This window comes from Martes martes (genome assembly GCF_963455335.1).
Source record: "Martes martes genome assembly, chromosome: 7".
Classification (NCBI taxonomy): domain Eukaryota; kingdom Metazoa; phylum Chordata; class Mammalia; order Carnivora; family Mustelidae; genus Martes; species Martes martes.
In genome coordinates, this window is record NC_137894.1 from 104,168,056 (window position 1) to 104,185,329 (window position 17,274).

A 17,274-nucleotide genomic window follows, 5' to 3' on the forward strand; every position below is an offset into this window, starting at 1 on the left:
ATGTGGAATTGTCTCTGAGAAATATCGTTAAAGTGAAAAAAAACTGTGGGCAAAATAGCTACCATCATGTACAGTGGGGAGGGGAATCCAAACGTGTGGTACGTACACACACATACACATACATACATACATTTGCTTAATGACGCATTAAATATCTTTGGAAGGATAAACAAGAAACTGCTAACTTGTTTCTGGGGAGGGGGACCAAGTGGCTAGGTGATAGGAGTCAGGATGACTGAAGCCACTATGTATTTGAACTTCAGTGTGATGGAAAAAATTGAGTGAGGTTAATTTTTTTTATACCTTACATGTAAGCTTTATAAACATTTATACTTTACAAATCTGTGAAATGTGACTAAATTACCTTTCAAAGCATAAACACATAAAATTGAAAGAAAACCAAAGCATAACTGAAATTCTAGTTTCACTTGCTTCACCTTCTTGCTCTGTGATGGGAGCAGCTAAGCCCCTTCTTCATGGCTGCCTGGGCAGGTGAGTTTAATACTTATTTTGCAGGATAATGGGGATTATGGATAATGTTGGGGGTGATGCTCAGCACAGTGCCTGGCACCAGATAAGAGCTCAGTTAATGGTGGGTGTCATTATCTTGAGGAATTGAAGCATCTTACACCAGAGGGTAAGCCCAGTGAGAAGTAGGGTAGCCTAGGATTAGCAACAAAACAAAACCAAACAAAAACTTAAACATAAACAAAAATGCCTCATCTCCCTGAACATATTTTCCTGTCATAACTGAAGTTCAAACACATAGTCACTACACTCATCCTTGACTTTTTTCAGCATTTGCCTGGGTTCCTTGGTGTGTCTCAACCCTGGCTGCACATTAGAGTCTCTGGGAGCTTTAAAAACGCCTCTGTTCCAGTCTCAGGGATGCTGACCTCACCGATCTGGGATAGGGCCTGGGCATTGGTATTAAAAAATAAAAAAGACTTTCCCAGGTGGTTAAAATATACTTTCGAAGTTAAAAATTACTCAAGAGCAATGTAGAATTCCTTAAGCTTCTAGTAGGGCCCACTGCCTGGGGAGTTCTGGAGGAGTCTGAGGATGTCTTCTCATTGAAGACAGAAGCTGCAAAAACCTATGGAGAGGTGTCAGCCTTCCACGCACATTTCTTCCTATGTCAGCTCCTCTAGCTTCTCAGATATTCTGTAACTGAAATGCTTTAGGTTTCACTTTAGAACCTATTTTTCTTTGGTATTGCTTTTTGGACAGTTCTGCTTGTAATCGTTCCCATGAAACAAGTAGAAGAAAAATGCTATTCTCTGTATCATACTTGGTATTTGATGTTCATCTACAAATCTCTAGCTAGGGTGAACGCTGCTTCATTTTAAACAGGACACCTTGGTTTCTCATTTTTACAGCTGCTGCTTTCTGAAAAGGATGTTTTTTAATTTAAGCAAAAGCATTTTTTTTTTTTTTTTTTTGCAAAAGCATTTTTTAAAGGTATTGGTAGTTTCTACCCCCCCCCCCAAACTGTAGGAAACTCACCTTTGCTAATTTTAGGGTAGAAGTATAAACTTTGATTTATTCCACTCCTCATTTGCTTAAACTTTTCTGGGGTGGGGGGAGAGAGACTTTTTTTTGTCTGCTCATCAGTATTTTGTTTTATGGGGTTTCTGGCCAGGGCTACTGCTATATGTATTCCCCCACCAACCACCTCAAATCCTTTTGGAATAAATTGTGTGTGTAAAATAAATTAAATGGCATTTTTGATGTTACAAGTTTTAAGAAACCTCATTTTATAATTTCAACTTCTAGCATGAACTATTTAGGAAACATGCTACAAGAGGCAGACTCTGTGACGATCAAGGCCATGAATATTGCTAGGCTTACATGCCTTAACATCAGGATAGCAGGTATTCAAAATGTTCCCTTGGTATAAATCCTAAAGTAAATTTGCCTTTTGTGCACATTAATAGACTCCTACATGAATGTTTCCATTTTTAAAAGATGATTAGGTCAGTGTATTTCTTATCCCTTACCTATTTCTGGTCTCTTAATTTTGCTTCTTAAATGCTAAATATATATTTAGATCAGTTTTATTGCTTTTCTATTTAAAAACTCAAAACATTTTTCTATAAAATAAACAAAATAGTTCATGGTGGATTACCAGCCCTAATCCAAGAATAATTCTGTAGTTGGAACATTTTTCTCTCTCTTTTTTTTTAAAGGTTTTATTTATTTATTTGACAGAGATCACAAGTAGGCAGAAAGGCAGGCAGAGAGAGAGGAAGGGAAGCAGGCTCCCTGCCAAGCAGAGAGCCTGACGCGGGGCTCGATCCCAGGACCCTGGGATCATGACCTGAGCTGAAGGCAGAGGCTTTAACTCACTGAGCCACCCAGGCGCCCCGGAACATTTTTCTCTTTTAAAAAATGCCCTGATGCTATGGCATTTCCTTGCAGGTGAGTAACGGACAATAGTGGATAGCTGAATCCTTAGTATTTCTGTGATGCTGCTGAGAAATCCCACTGCAGTACCCTTTTCTACCCTCTGTCCGTATGTGTACCTGTTTAACAAAAATTGAATTTGAAGGACATTGGGCATGCAGTGTAGTATGCTTACCGGCCAGGCTGGATAGCCTTGTAAAGGCTATGTCCTCCCTCCCTCTGGTCATCTGCCTCTCCTGGGGTATGAAGGTTAAACACAAGGAATTCAGTCTCTTCCTACCATAGAATCATCATTTGGTCATCAGATATCAGTTCCACTGTAGTTTTAAAGACTGTTTTAAAAATGGAATGGAGGGGCGCCTGGGTGGCTCAGTGGGTTAAAGCCTCCGCCTTTGGCTCAGGTCATGATTCCAGGGTCCTGGGATCGAGCCCCACATCGGGCTCTCTGCTCAGCAGGGAGCCTGCTTCCTCCTCCTCTCTCTCTCTGCCTGCCTCTCTGCCTACTTGTGATCTCTGTCTAATAAATAAATAAATAAGTCTTAAAAATAAAAATAAAATAAAAATGGAATGGAGAAAAACAAACAGGATTATTATCATGAGAAATCCCATCATTATAGTTTAGAAAAATTCAGAATGCCAGTCTTTTATTTGACCTAGCCCATGCTGGGAGAGTAGATTCCAAGTCACAGACTGTCAAAACTTTGAGAATAATCAGCCTTTGTCTGTATTTTTTTTTCTTCTTGTCCTGAAGTGTTTACCTAGAAACAATAGGAAATGTTAGCCAGAATACAGATGCCCCCTTGTGAGGCCAAAAAATATTGTAAAACTGCAGGATGGTCCATTAATTGCCAAGAGGGTGAGCAAATCAATGCTCTTTCGTTGGGTATCTATGATGTGAATGGTCTCATTTATCATTTCAGTCATAGTGAGGGATAAGTTCCTGATACATCTCTTGAGTTCAGGGATCCCTAACCAAGGTAAAAGCCCCTAAGAAATCAATAGACTTCTCTAACTTCCGGGAAGTCACTCCCCGGAAACCTTGGAAGAGACCCAGATGGTGGGGACTAAAGAGGGTTTAAAATCTTCATAGTAGCTAGTAAGAGATCCCAAGAATAGGCCTGGTACTACATAATTGATAGGGTCTATAGGTATCGTTGAAAGTGTGTCTTTTTCCCTGAATTATTCAGACAATGATACTATTTCAGTGGACATTTTGTAGCATACTTTCCCAAACAAAGATTTTTTTCTTTTCTATTTTTTCACAATGTGTTACCTTAGGAGTAAGTATGTAAGTTGTGGTATAGGAGGCATTTTGTACCATTGAAAGAGTTGCAGGGAATTTCTCAGGAAGCTTGCTGTGTATTTTTATTTCCTTTGGTCATTTTCTCCAATAATTGCATGGGTTCTGACGGTACCATAGACTCCCAGGATTATTTAAAGAGGTGATTGGGTTGATTTTGCTCTTTGGATAAAATACTCACTGTGTGTAATTCTGTGTGACAACCGTCTGAGTGTCTGGTTCTAGATGTATTTGCTGTATGTTCTGAAGTATGGAGGACGTGTTCAGATCCTATCCTTGATGGGGTTGTTTGCTAGCACTAAGCAGAGGTTTTCCCATGATTTGAGTGGCCTTTGGAGTTCCCAATGGATAACAGGTTCAACAAGAGGTCAGTCTAGCAGAGGAGGTCATGGTCTGATCATTCTTTGAAACAAGGAAAAAGAAATGTTTCGGAAAAGGGAGGGGGCAAATGAAGGAAAGTAGAGTCCCAGAGAGTACAGAGAAGGAAGGCAGTCACCCATTATAGTTAGTCAGCTTGAGTGGACAGAACAAAAAGTTCCGTCAGGTTTCATTGTGTTGGGTGGATTTTGCCCTTCCAAAATTGCCTGCTGGATCTGAAGGTCTCGGGTAGGCTGTTTGTGCCTCTCAGCCATCTGCTTTGGCAAGATTTTTGGTTAGCCTCAACTCGCAGTCACTCATGGGAGTAGAAATCCGATCGATCTGAGTTGGAAGTTCATTTTCATTATAACATATTAAACCTTGGGTAGACTGTTCTGTTGTCAAGAAGACCTAAAATGCTTCCTCTCATAATGTTCTAGGGCATTTTTGCATCTGTATCACTGTGTTTGCAAAACAAACTACCGCTTAAAACAACTATTTATTTATTCATGATTCTGTGGATGAGCAGTTTGGTTGAGCCCAGCTGGGACCAATCTGAGCCCAGACTGGTCCTGCTCCTCTTGATATTGCCTGGCTTTACACGCACGTTACAGTCCGTTGGTAGCTGAGGTCCTCACTCTCACGTCTGGTGGGTGCCAGCTGTTGGCGAGGCCACAGAGGGATCTGGGCCATGTGTCCCAGCGTCTAGCAGGCTAGCCTGAGCTCATTCACACGATGCTGGTGTGAGGGTTCCTGAGAGCAGCAAGAGGGCGAGCTCTGGTGTACACGCCGTTTACAAGCCTCTGTTTGTATCAAGTTGTTATTGCCTTGTTGGCCAAAGCAAATCACATGTCTGAGCCCAGACTCAGGGAGCAGAGAAATACACTGTCTCTCTCGACAGGAAGATCTGCACAGTCACATGGAAGGGAGCATGTGTGCGGGATGGCAAGAATTTGTGGCCATTTTTGTTACTTAACACACATTTTCTTTTTCTAGCAGACCTGGCCACTGTGCTAGAAGTCATATGAAGATTTGGGGGATGTCCCTTTCAAAAAAGTGACGTGAATATGTTGAAAATAAGATAATATTCTAAATAAGCTTCTGACAATATTTAGCTAGGTCTGCATACCCCCAAGTACAGTAACTGGCAGAGTTCTTCTCAATGACTGAGGGCATCTCGTCCTAGGGAGAAAGTTTGAGTTCTGAGGAGGTGATTGTGTGGCCATTAACACTAGTGACAAAACAGTAGGCGAAGGCAGATTACAGATATTTGATAGTTTAGCACTGGTGTTAGCAAAGTGTCTCAGCAATGAGCTGGATAGTTAACTTTATATAGGCTTTGCAGGCCACATGTGGTCTCTGTCACATAGTCTATGTTCAATTTTCTTCTTTGTGTTTTAATAAGCTTTTAAAATGATGCAAGCACTTTTTTCCCCCCTTCATGGACCATATGAAAACGGTATGCAGGCCAGATTTATCCCATGGTTTGTAGTTTGCCAGTCCCATGCTGGGACAAGTTTTAGCTTCAATATCTCATTTGTTCTTTCTGTCTTTCCTGAATGGAGAGTAAAGTTTTTGTGTTGGGAGAGAAATCCTGCTGAGTTCTTGTATAACTATTGCAGTGAAATGAGTTCCCTACTCACTGGTAAGGAAAGTAGGAAGTCCCTGGGTTGGAAGCAGAGTCTAGCAATGTGTTCCTTCTGTCACATCAGTAGCTTTTCAAGGAATGGGTTTTATTCACTCTGAAAACTTACAGATTATTGTTGATACATATTTATAGCCCAAAGGCCAGGGTAGTTTTTTAAAAATTTTTTATAAATGCTCACAGGACCTTGAGAAGGAGTTTCTGTATTTTGTTTTGCCTTTTCAGGCTTACCTGAGTTATATTAGTTACAGGTAAGACATGGTTCTACCAATTCCTGGTTAAATTTTGAAAAATACATTTTGTTGTTTACTATGGAATTTAATTGTTTTCATTATGCAAACAATCATGGGGGCAATTTAATTAGTATCCATGGGATGGATTGTGGTACTCCCAAGCAGCTGTCTGGAGATTGTCAGAAACTGTCTTCATGGAGAACATGTCTTTGTAATTGTCAATATTGCTTTTCAGAAGGTTGGGTTGATTGTTATAAGCCAGTTATATCCAGTCTAAATGGTTAAAACTTATAGTCTGCATAATAAAACCTGCTTATTTAACATAAGAATTAACAAGAGAGTTTGTAGTTTCTGAAGTAATAGGTTGCCTATGAGTGTCTACCTTAAAGATGCATTTTTTAATATTGAATAGATTTTAATGAATCTTTAAAATCTTTACCATTTTTTTTAAAGATTTTATTTATTTATTTGACAGGCAGAGATCACAAGCAGGCAGAGAGAGAGGGTGAAGCAGGTTCCCCACCGAGCAGGGAGCTAGATGCAGATGCAGGGCTCGATCCCAGGACCCTGGGATCATGACCTGAGCTGAAGGCAGAGGCTTAATCCACTGAGCCACCTAGGTGTCCCAAATCTTTACCATTTTTTATCAGTAGCTTAAGAAGGAAAAAATATACCTTGTTTCCATAACATCCCAAAGTTGTCAGTAATTCAAAATTCATATTTCATAATCTGTATTGTTTATTATTTCTTCCTTTGCCAGAGTGCAAAATCAGTCCAAGGAATCAGTTCATCTCCTTGGGCAGATTGAACATTAAGCAAGGGAGCAGCTTAGATAGCGGCATATTCAGTGGTGACAGTGTGTCTGGCATAGGAAATGCCTTTGTCATTTTTAAGATAAGAGCCATCTACAAATAGTATTAAATCAGGATTGACTAAGATTTGACCTGGCCATTCCATGTGTATAGTTCTTACTTTTTACTACAGTATATAATTTATACAGAAAAGTACTAGTTGTGAGAGCTCAGTTAATTTTCATGTATGTGATATCCCTACGTAACTACCTCTACATAGAGACAGAACATTTCCCAGCACCTCAGAAATTTCCTTTCTGCCTTCTTCCTAGTCAAAACACACCCCTCCTCTTCCAGAGGTAACCACCATTCTGAATTTTATCACCGTCAGTTATCTTTGCTTGTTCTTGAATATAAGTGGAATCATACAGTATATATACTCATTTCTTATTGGCTTCTTTTGTGCAATATAATGTCTATGAAATTCATACATGCATTTGCATATAGCAATAGTTTGTTCAATTCTTTTATCGCCTTGTGGCATTCTGCTGTATAAATATTCCAAATCTATTTATTCATCCTACTGTTGATGGACATTTGGGTTGTTGCCACTCTTTGCTATGAATACAGCTGCTTTGAATATTCTTGTATATTTATTCTGATGGACAGATGCACTCATTTCTTCAGGGTATATTTCTGAGTAATAGGGTAGGCATATGTGTAGCTTTAGTAGGACCTAGACATTCTTTATGCCGAAGGTACCACTAAAAGTGATGGATTCGTATTCATCTAGAAGGGCGGTAGGTGGTGGGATTAGGATGTGAATGATGTTAAATTGAAGTGTGCAAAGTGACAATAGAAGGATTTCAAAATCAGCACGACATAACCAGCTGACAGAAATCTGAGTGTTGCCTAAAAGTATCAGGGATTGTTTGGCATATGGAATGCAGAGTTAGCGCAGAAGTAGACATTAATCAGCCAAGCACAGAAATTTGTTTGTTTTGAAGATTTATTTATTTATTTGAGAGAGAGAGAGCATGTGCAAACAAGGGGAGGGGTAGGGGGAGAGGGAGAGAGAGACTCTCAAGCCAGAGCTAGATGCAGGGCTAATTCCATAACCCTGAGATCATGACCTGAGCTGAAACCAAGAATCAGATGCCCAACCAGCTGAGCCACCTGGGTGCCCCTAGAAGTTTTGATCAGTTAGTTAGCCGCTGGTGCCCCCATACGCAGGGTGGGTATATTGTAGCTACCAAATCAAGAGATTTGTTCAGATAGGTAATAAACTTCTGGTGTAAACCTCTGTTCAATTAACACTCCCTATCAGACAGTCTTGTCTTTCTTGAACAACTAGAGAGGATAGGGCACAGTTAGGGAAATGCAAAGGGCACTTTAACATCCCTGGTCTCATGTCTTCGTAAGCTCTTGTACAGGCAATCCTGAAAATTCTCTCAGTTGTCTCTGAGTTGGGACCTTGAATATGACAGGATAGTTTTTGTTTTGGAAGAGCGAGTGTGTCTACCTATGAACAGATCATGATCAAAATTATTTAGTTTCAAATTTTGTAGTTACTATGTAATTATGTAGTCACAAATTTCTAATTATGTAGACCAAAATTATGTCTAGTTGTAACTTTTCTTTAGATACTTTATGTCCCTTTTCTGCTGGTTTTATTAAGAGATACTTGAAGTCATCCCATGAACAACTTAGATCAGGAGAACACAGCCGTTCATATCTACCAGTTGTATTAGACTGGATCCTCATGGAAAACTCAAATCATTGAGATGATTTATCTGGACATTGAGAAAAATATGACGGTAATTCTGTAAGTCTTCAAGTCCCCTGATTTTTTGCACATGAAGCAAGCAAGTACCAATTTTCCTGGTTACTAAAGAAGGCTGCATATATATCCATTACCATAAAATATTTACTCATGGAGGGAATGGAGGACAAGATAGTATTTGTAGGTATATAATGAATCTAAGAATCAAAAATTACATTCATTGATCTGAGGTCTCAAATCAGTAGCATTTCTTATTCGATTTATCTCTTAGCAATGTGAGAATTATAAGGACTGGTACAAGTAGAAGTAGCCCATGTTCTAAAAAATAACAAAAACAAAAAAGGATTAAACCTGAGATCTTTTCAGTTTTCAGTGAGTCCTAGGCAATTCAGGCAGGAGTTCATATTTGAATCTTAATAGGGTTGGCATTAAAAAGCATAGCCTTGGGGCACCTGAGTGGCTCAGTGGGTTAAAGCCTCTGCTTTTGGCTCAGGTCATGATCCCAGGGTCCTGGGATCGAGCCCTGCATCGAGCCCTGCATCGGGCTCTCTGCGAAGCAGGGAGTCTGCTTCCCTTCCCCTCTCTCTGCCTGCCTCTCTGCCTACTTGTGATCTTCTCTGCCAAATAAATAAAAATTTTTTAAAAATTTAAAAAAAGAAAAGCATAGCTTTTAGCCTTTGGATGGGGTTCTTATTCTTAAACTATGACCCTTCTAGGGTTTCAGCGAGATGCTCAAGTTGTTTACCAAGTCCCCCTGAGTTGAATCCTAAACTCCATCTCTTAAATATCAGGCAACTGTTGACATCTCTACTCAGCTCTTTCAGGCTTCTGCCCATTGCTTCCGACTGTGTTCCTTGGCTTTTCACCCAGCACATGTGCACTTCAGGAATCAGCTAAATATTTGAGTTTGTGTGCAAATATGGGGGTTCCTCCATACCTCCTCCACATCTACTCCCTTCTTATGGAATTTTCCTTGCTCTGTCTTCAGCTATTCTGAGAGCCCTGAACTCTGATTCTGAGTTTCAAGCCCAGCAAGACTGCCCCATTTCCTTGAGTGTATCCTCCATGGTCATGGGCAACTACTTGGAAGTGGTTGTAAAAATGTGTTTCTCAATAAGTGTGTTTTCTTTCTTTCAAGGTCCAAATGTTCTCCGGCTCCTGCCTGCTTTTGGTCACTCTTCAGTGCCTTCTAATGATTGGTTTTTATATTTTGTCCAGATTCTAGAATTGTCACTGGCCAGAGAGTTAGTCTGTTGTAAGATACTTTAACATCACTTGAAGCTAGGCTAGGAGCAGCAGTAAAGTGGTGAGGGAAAGGTAGCCACACCTTCCTTGTTGAGCCTTCTCCTCCCTTCTCTCTGTTCTGTCCTCAGTCTTTCCCACTGGCTCTAGTGTGGAAAGGCCCTAGAACTCAGTAAGGAGAAAGGAACGGAGTAGCAGGTTGGGATGCAAGGGTGGCTCAAGAATTTGGAGGAGAGAGGGGCCTGGGTGGCTCAGTCGCTGAGCATCTGCCTTCGGCTCAGGTCATGACCCCAGGTTCCTGGGATCGAGCCCTACATTGGACTCCTTGCTCTGTGGGGAGCCTGTTCCTCCCTCTCCCTCTGCTCCTGCTTGCGTTCCCTCTCTGTCTCTCCCTCTGTCAAATAAATAAATAAAATCTTAAAAAAAAAAAAAAAAAGAACTTGGAGGAGAAAGATGATCTCCCACTGCATTTAAGCCTCCTCTCATCAATGATATCCTAAAATACTAAAGGAATCCTTCTAAATCTGGCTTTGGACCATTTAAAGACTAAGATGCACAGGCCCCCTCTACACTCATCAAATCAATAGCTAGTGGAAGAGCCCAGGTGATTCCGATGGTTAGCCAGAATTGGGAACCATTACTCCAGGCCAGAGACCTCAAATATTTCTTGAATGAACAAGTGAGCGAATGAATGCATATGCACTACTGGTCGTGGTGAGATCATTCACACAAGTTAAAACGACCTCCTCCTCCACAGGCTGGTTCTCATGCAGCCCAAATTGTTGAGGACTTGTCCGAGTGCTATGGAAAGTATCAGCCAGAGTGTGTTTTGACACTGATATATGATGCCTTGCTTCATGGGAAATAGTTCAGGAACAGCCAGGAAGTCTGAAGTCCGTTGAGACTATGTTAAATGTGAGGTGTCCTGTTAGGTTTCTCAATCTCTCAACAGTCTTGAAATTTGGTTGTCCTTGTTCCAGTTTATATGCTCCTGAAAAAGGCCTTTTATTGTCCTGCATCTGTCATTTAAAGATATCCTTAACCGAGGAAATAAACTTCACTTATCTTTAGAAGTGTTTTACTTGGATCAGAGAGCAGCTGAATACAAATGCTTTCTGATGCCTGGAAAATAACACAGTTCTAAAGCAACTTTGAAATCCTCCGCTTTTAATAGAATCTTTTTCCTTTGGGAGGATAATTTTATAAGAGGTAATAATCTGGTCTTGGCATTTACCTAAGACCCCTTGGCTATGCAGTATTGTAAACAAAGCTCTTGCTTGTAAGATGAACGTATGTCAAGGTTCAGGGACTTTAAACTTCCCAGTAAGAAAAGGTATGTGCTTCACAATGAATTTATAGCCTCATCCTGTGACTGCTTTCGAGAACTTTGGTTTAGAACCGGTAGACCATTCTCCAAGTGCTGAAGACGTTGTATGTCATCCCCTAATAAGTTTCTGGAAGGTACATTGCTGTATCTTCCCTTTCACTGCATGTATTACTGTGGTAACACTAATCGATGAGAAGTGTACATGTATGTGTTGTGACTTCTCTCCTCTGAAGCACGACCAGTACACCATAGTTTTGTTTTTAGCTGGGTCTCCTTTTTTCACACACATTCACATCTGGATTTTCTCTTTTAGAATGGAACTTCCTGGAAAGCAGCAATAATGATCATAGGGAAGAAATTATATAACACCTAGCACAAGGCCATAGTCCTTTGACACACAAAAGTTTTCCGATACCTATTAATGATAATCATATGCGCCAATCTGGAATCTTGTGAAATTATAGGTTATACGAGTAGAGCTCGAATTGGCACTACTTTGCCACCCATTTTCCTAATAGAAGAACAACGAGGTAAAAAAGAATATCTATTTAGAAACTTTGTCAATGTATTTTCTCTTTCATATTATAGTTTTCTGAAGTTTTCACACAGCATTATTGTTTTATTTGACTTAATCATCCAGACAGAATAGAGAATTAATTAGGAAGAGAAGTGAAGTGAGGTTGAAATGTGTTTAGGGCAACTAAAGAATTTTAAATATGTACTTTGAAACTCAAATTGCACTGATTCTTCTCACATCTATCAGAACATAAAATTTCATGAAAGGGTCCCTGTATTCTATTTTATGGGCTTCTTCCTTAGTCCCTCCCCCCCGACTTTTTTTTCCTTTCTTCCTTAGAATGCTAAATATCTCCCTTCTCTGGAGACTAAATTAGGTGCATCTTGAATTCATTTCTTAGAACATAAGAAATCTTTCTCTTACCCATGAGCTGTCAGTACCATTTACATGTTAAATGAAAGGCAACCCTTTTCCTGAAGGAGGAACTCCAACTTTCTTCAGGGATTATCTAAACAACGTCACGTGCCCTCTTCCCTCTGTTCCGTCTTCACATGAGAAAGCATAAATCATGGAACCCAACAAATAAACACAATTGACATGTTATTTCTCTTTCTATAGAGACATTGGTTCTTTAATCTCCTATTTCTTGTGAGCAGGCCTGCTTTAGAGGGCTGAAATCCTAATGTATACACAATGGTATTCTGTAAGGGAGAAAGGAAACTCTAACGGAACTGCATGTTAGAGAAATTTAATGTAACATGACTACATGAATACCTCTTGGTGTTTTGCTTCTCTCATCCCGTTTGGCTATAAAAACCAGAAAGCACTCCTGCTGAAAGTAGAAGAACAGCTAGCTAAGAGGGAAAATCTAACCGTGAAGTGTTGGCGGTGCTTGGTGCCAAGAACCTGAGACTTTCTTTCAAGCATGATGTTTCATTGTTAAAGCTTTATAAGAAGTTAGCTTCAACCTATTAAGAAAAGGGTGATTTAGCAATAGGGGGAAAGGAGCAATTTTGTTCCATTCATTCTTCTCTAGTATAAACAAGGTATGAGGCTAATGCTTTCTTGGCATAACATGAAGGTCTGAACTAACAAAAGAAGGGCAATTAAAGCTCACCTGGCCTCAGAGGTCTTCTTTACAGAAAAGTTAAACTCTAATGACTGGTGCTCAGTGACCAAAATTGGCCCAGGGTATTGGCTGGAACTTTTAACTGGCACAGAGAAGCTCTACCAAAATAAAAGGCATGAAACCATCTGGAGGAAGCCTACGAGAAGAGTACCAGGGGTGGGCTCTCTATGTGTCTATTTCAGGGGTGAGCCCTCTGAATAGTCATCTGCTGGTGTGAATGTTGGCTTTGAAGTCATTTTGAGAAAGGCCATGAAAATGCATCTTGTTCCCAAAGAAAATGGGCGATGCTCTGATTTTATCATATTTCCTTTGGTTTACGTGGTTCCCAACACTTGGCCCATAGGGTACAGGCAGCGTAGCAAGGCACTGTGGGACTCGGGTTTGGTGCAGCAGCTACACGGACAATGTGTAGGACGGCTGAGTTGCTGACTGTGACTTCTTCACAAGTAGATAAAAGGCACTCTTTCACACTCTAAGGCTACATAATAAGTGGTATGTATGCCTTTGTTCTAAAGTGAGGTGCTAGCCCACTAACAGAGCACCTGCGAAGAGGGTAGTGAGAACCTAGCACCCAACACCTACCTCATTGATATAAAGGCTGATGCTGGATATTGGAGAGAATTTCTTAGGAGAGGATCGTTTGGGGTGGTAGCCGTTTGGTGGGTCCCGGTGCAAAAAGCTGAAAGGAGACCCGTTGGAGAGCTTGTGGTGTTCTGGGAGTTTGAGGAACTCTCTGAACTGTTGTCTCAGGGATCTCGAGGTGAGAAGCGGTGGCATTTACTTTGAAGCAGCAGGGAAGAGAGGACAAGAGCACTGTCCTTCACTGGTAAGGTGGGAACTCACCATGCAGCCCACCAGGGGGAGGGGAAAGTGCAAGGATCTGTATTTTTTCTTGGAGCAGAGATGGGCGGTGTGGGAGAGAGACACGCTGAAGACACTTTACATCCCCCGAGGGGGCTTCCTAGAGGGGAGATGTGACCTCCAGCAGGGGCTGGGCCACTAAATTCCCTGGGGCTGCCAGCCAGAGGGAAATGCATTACATACGTTAAGAGAGTTACAGTCTAACATTGCCCCAGTGGGCTCTGAAGAACCCAGAAACATACCACGAGAAGAGGGGGCAGCTTTAACTGTTCATCCAATTTTAGGAGCATCAGCTTAAGACAGCTATAGCCTAGCCAGAGGAAGCCAACCCCAGGTAACACTGGTGTCAGTCGAGTAAGATCTTTTATGCTTCTTTCCTCTTACCCTCACCACTTTCCAACCTCTGTGGAAGGGAAGCCTAGTGCGGAGAGCAGGAGTAGAAGCAAAGAAACAGAAGACTCTCCCCATTATAGGTCTTCCTGCTGCAGAGCCCTGATCTGTGAGAGGGGAAAGTTTCAACTTTCAGTGCAGCTCAGAATTCTCAAGGTAAGACTGAGCATTTCCATATTTGTGGTTTCTTTGTGATTGGAAGTGGTCAGAGGGCTTTTTGTTAACTAGGAATGAGTGGACAGCTGTGGGGGCTGCCTGTGTGACTCAGGATTTTACCTATCATCTAAGCATTAATAATAATATATTAATTAACAATGTGATTATATTAGTTATCATCCAAGAGTGAGTAGATAAGCTATGATTAAAATATATATATATATGAGATTTTATCCAGGAGTCAAGAAACTGTTAGCTTCAGACCATGGGCTTGAACGGTGCTTCAACAAGAATATAGTTTTTTTCTGATTTACCACCTACAAGTCAGTTCCGCTCAATCGGTGAATCAGAGAGAACTGGGAAATTGCTTTGGAAAAGAAGACATTTAACATCCCTCTTCCCCCACTGAACATAGGTGTTTTCTGCTCCTGAAATGCATTTGGGTAAATAAAGAATCAAATCAATGATTTCTAGAGCAGCTGAAAATGTCATTAGAGAATTTGGTTTACAGGAAAATGAAGGGAAACTATGCAGATTCTTCAAGCTTCACAGACTGTATGTCAAATGTTCCTTGGTCCAGGATGCAGGTATGTTTCTTAGTGATCATCCTACCAGGGGGTAGGACTCTAGAAGTAAAAATGAATGGGACTGTTTTTATACAGTGGAAGAGCCATTATGTGTAGAGCCATTGACCGTAGGCACCTTGCCACTTTAATACAGTCTCATTGTGAACATCCACCAACACTTTCTGAGATCATTTGAAGTTTTTTTTTTTTTTCTTTTTTAATGATGTGTTAAACTCCAAAATAGCCAGTCGCTAACCTGTTCCTGAAGTAGATCCCCTGAGCGCCTGACAAGGTAATCAGTTGAGAATAGCGACACTCTCCTGGCGAGTGGAGCTATCTGAGGTCAGGTGGAACATCTGCTCTTGAAGAATGTAAACTGGTCACATAAATCGTAAATAAAGATAAGGTTGTTTGTGCAGGAGGAGGAAGGAGAATCACAAACTCTGCACGGCTCCTGAAAAGTGTCATTTCCCAACGTGGTGGAAGGAGTCTTTTGAAGGAAATGGTGATTAGTACAAAGGCTGCAGGCTATCTGGCAATTACCATTTTATTTATGTTTTTCTTTGATTAATGTCTGTTCATTCACTTAGCTTCATGAGAGCAGGGATCTATCAGATTTAAATGCTGCCCAGGCCTACGATCACATTTGACCTCTTCTCTTGCTTTTTTCTTCATTCTGAAAGGTATTTCCTTGGAAAGAATATCATCTCCTTTCTCTCTCATCAACAACCCCCTCACATGGCCACCTACTCCCCACACTGCCGTCTCTGCCCCAGGGCCCGGCGGGTGATGAGAGGTGTGCAGCAGCATGAACAACATTGGGAAATACTGGCCCTTCGAGCTTTGAAGGTACTGCCTCTCGTCTCCTCAAGCACAGGGAACTCTGAGCAAATCTGGAAGTGGGAGCTCAGCTCTAGGTAGTATCTTTTTTTATTTTGGTTGATCAATTTTTGCTGGTAAGAGTGTATTTCAAATTGCAAAGAAATGTCTTCTTATGTTGGACCAGAGCTGACTGGGACGTTTAAAAAAATAAAATTCAGAAAATGAGTGCCAGCATTTGGTCTTTATACCGGGGCCTTTCCTCTTTCTTTTCAGCACTGCCAACTCTTCCAGGCTACTCTCCATTTCAAAACAAAGCAAAACACAACCAGACTGTGTCTGTGTGTGTGTTTAAGGGGATAGTCAATAAGAAGACAGTATCTGAGAAGATACAGAGTGTGCGTCCTCTATCCTGCTCTTAATCTGGTGTCCATGGCTCCCGATTCTACAACTGCCTTCATCCCAGTTGCCACATGATCATTTTAGCGTCTTTGTATTCATAAAATATTCCTCCAACAAGTGACATCAAACTATTTTTGAAAAGCGAATGATTTCGGAGTGCCTGGGTGGCTCAGTCCGTTAAGGGCCCCACTCTTGACTTCGGCTCAGGTCATCGTCTCAGGGTCTTGAGGGTCTATGCTCAGCAGGGACTCTGCTTGTCTCTCTCTGTCTCTCTCCCTTGAACCCTTCCCTTGCTCACACTCTCTCTCTCTAAAAATAAATAAATAAAATCTTTTTTTTAGAAAAATGAATTATTTCTGGTTTTATATTTTAGTTGTTGAGGTTGACCACTAAACGAGAAACCCAGGACAAGCCTTCCTCCTCAGAATGTATAACAAGGGGACTGGCCTTTCTTCCTTCAGAGAGACACATGGCAAAGAGACCTTTTAACGGTTGTTCATCTTAAAATGCACTTTAAAAATTTCAAGTAATATGCACACACACACACACACACACACACACACACACACATTAGTTTTACTAATGGGAAGGCAGCTTAAAAGCAAGGCAGTGAAATCTTTTCATTCCTTCCAGACTGTGGTTCAGGGTGAATACATTAAGCATAGAGCTTGGGATTTACCTAATGGTTTTCAGAAGCCAGCTCCATACTCTGATTAATGCTGCCTCATAATACCATTGATGTGTACCCCACTAAATCATTAGAACATTTTCCCTTGGTAATATATTAAAGCCGTACATTACAGGCTACTGTGGCTCAGGTGATATATTTCCTGCGGGGAAGCACACCCAACTGTGTAAAGGCCGTGTTGTGCACACTTGGGTAGAATTAAGCCTGGTTACTTTTCCATGGAATCTGTTTGCAGCATTGAGAGTGTTCAGAGAACTTTTGGTTCTTTCCCCAACACCAAAGAAACGTTCCCCTAACCTGCATGATTCTTCTGTTCCAAATGGAAATGCATGTGAATAATGTTGGACACAGGTTGAAACTATGGATTTTGGAATCATCAAAACTGGTTGGTTTGAATTTCAGCTCTCTCATTTGATGAGCTATGTGGTCTTGAACGAGTAAATCATTTAGACTTTCTGTAAAATTGGGAGTGTGTGTGAGTATAATATCTATCTTATAGGGTCACAGGATGAGTTGAGATCATGCATGTAAAGTGGATAGCCCAGTGCTTGGCACCTGATGAATCCATAAGTGGTTCCTAATTATGAATATTCCAGCAGGGACCTCTTGATCAGCATATCTATGCCCAACTTGGAATCTTCCCATAACAACTGCTGTATTTT